Source organism: Chrysochloris asiatica, unplaced genomic scaffold (genome assembly GCF_000296735.1).
Source record: "Chrysochloris asiatica unplaced genomic scaffold, ChrAsi1.0 scaffold00493, whole genome shotgun sequence".
In the NCBI taxonomy this organism is placed as follows: Eukaryota; Metazoa; Chordata; class Mammalia; order Afrosoricida; family Chrysochloridae; genus Chrysochloris; species Chrysochloris asiatica.
This window is the reverse complement of record NW_006409011.1, coordinates 430672-433400: the sequence shown is the minus strand read 5'-3', so window position 1 is coordinate 433400 and position 2729 is coordinate 430672.

Here is a 2729-nt window from a genome sequence, read left to right as displayed (position 1 = left end):
ATCAAAACATTCCACAATAAACAGAATCTGAGAGATTTTACAGCAAGTGCTGTATGGCAAGACAAGGAAATTAAAGGCATCCAAATCAGCAAAGAGGAAGTAAAACTCTATTTGCAGATGATATGATCCTATATGTAGAAAACCCCAAAGGTTCAGTTAAAAAGCTACTAGACCTCATTGGAAGATTCAGCACAGTTGCATGATATAAGATCAACATACAAAAATCAGTTGGATTCTCTATACCAAAGATGACAGCATTGAAAAGGACATTAGGAAAGCAATACCATTTACAATAGCTACCCAAAGGATGAAATAGCTAGGAATAAATGTAACCAGAGAAACAAAAGATTTATACAAAGAAAACTACAAAACACTACTACAAGAAACCAAAAGAGACCTACAAAAATGGGAGAATGTACCATGATCTTGGATGGGAAGACTTAACATTGTCAATACTGCCCAAAGCAATTTACACATATAATGCAATCCGAATCTATATTGAACAACATTCTTCAGAGAGATGGAAAAGGTAATAACGAACATTATATGGAAAGGAAAGAGACCCAGGATAAGCAAAGCACTGCTTAAGAAGAAGAATAAGGTTGGAGGCCTCTCAGTCCCCGACTTCAAAATTTGCTACACAGCTACAGAGATCAAAACAGCTTGGTACTGGTACAATGAAAGATACATAGATCAATGGAACAGAATTGAAAATCCAGAAATTAACCCATCACATTTACATACAGCCAACTGTATTTTTGACAAAATACCTAAATATATCACATGTGGAGGTGATAGTCTCTTCAACAGATGTTGCTGTCAGAATTGGAAAGTGATATTCAAAAGACTGAAACAAGACCTTCAATGAAAAAATAGGGACAAATGTGAGGGCACTAATTCAGGGAATACACAGAGTACCAAACATTTTGAAAGCTACACAAACAAAAGTAGATAAAATCAATGAGCTGTTGTTATTAGGTGCCATTGAGTCAATATCGACCCATAGCGACCTTATGTACAGCAGAACAAAACACTGCCCGATCCTGGGCCAACCTCACTACTGTTGCCATGCTTGAGTCCATTGATGCTGTCACTTGGGCAATAAATCTTGAGCGGAACATACTAAAAATTAAAACTTATGTGCATCAAAAGACTTCACCAGAAAAGTAAAACAGGGGACCCAGAGACGCCGCCCTACTTCCTCATCCACCCTGAAGACATCTTGACTCTGTTGTGCTCACTGCCTGCCACCAACATCCAAAGCCTTTCCCGTCTGCCATGGCGACCGTGCTACTCCTTCTGGTTCCTAAAACTACCTCTAGATGTGTGAGGCTGCCATCAACCGACAGATCAACATGGAGCTCTATTTTTCCTACACCTACCTGTCCATGACCTTCCAGTTTGACCGCAAAGATACTGCCCTGAAGAACTTCACCACCTACTTTCTGCATCTGTGGTGCAAGTAGGACTGGAAGGTGGAGACACTGCAGTGGCTGCAGAAACAATGCAGGGGGCTGCATCCATCTCTGGGACATCAATACAACCGATGTGACCGCATGGGGCAGCGGGCTCCAAGCCATGGTTTACACATTTCCCCTGGAGTTGCACTGGATGGCCACCGAGCAGCATGACATGCAGTTGTGTGACTGCCTAGACAGCTATTTGGACCAGTGGGGAGAAAAATAAAGCATCTATTCCCAAGTTTGCAATCCCACCAGCAATGAAGGGGTGTCCCAGTCTCTCCACATCCTCACCAGGATTTATTGTTCTCTACTTTTTTGATCTTTGCTGTTATTGCTGGTGTGAGATGATATCTCATTGTTATTTTGATTTGAATCTCTCTAATGGCTGGTGATTGTGAACATTTCTTCATATGTTTGTTGGCTGCCTGTATCTCCTCCTTTGTGAAGTGTTTGTTTGTGTCCTGCACCCATTTTTTAATTGGGTTATTTGTCTTTTTCTTGTAGAGGTGTTGCAGTTTCCTATATATTTTAGAAATAAGTCCCTTTTCTGATGTGTCATTGCAAATGATTTTTTCCCTTTCTGTAGGTTCCCTTTGTACTTTATTGTAAGAAACAGCAGGCTTGGAAAAGAAAGAGCAGCAAACATGTAACTGCAGCATGATTGAGGTCATCAGGTGGCTACAGCTTTGGTCTCCTTGGTGCTGTGGAAGAGGTAGTTAGCCAGGTGGGGGTTGTTGGCCCACAGCTTGTGCAGGATGTACAAAAGGTTGCCCAGCTTCTTCATGGCTCTCATGTGTTCATGTGTTCATGCAGAAAATAGCTTTAAAGTCACTGGACTTTATTTAGCTAGCCTCAAGGTGAGCAGTTCAAAACTACCAGCCATGGGAGAAAGATGAGGTTGTCTGCCCCCATAAAGACTTATAGACTTGAAAACCCTATACAGGGTCACCATGAGTCAAAAGAAACTCTATGGCATGCAATCACCACCACCAATGCACTTGGGTTGGCTTACATTGGCAAACTGAGTTTATGGAATGGCAAAGTTTTATATATTATTTGTATTTTCATATTCTTTACTATTTTATTGCATGCCTTAGATTTCCATAGACAAATACATTGTTTTAGTGAATGAGTGTTAATTTTACATAATTTCCTTTTATTTCACACCCAGTGTTCTCATTAGAATTTTTATTACTTTGTATGAGTGAACCTTTCCATGTGTCTTAATCACAAAGTTTTCCTTTATATATGTTTCTTTTTTTCTTT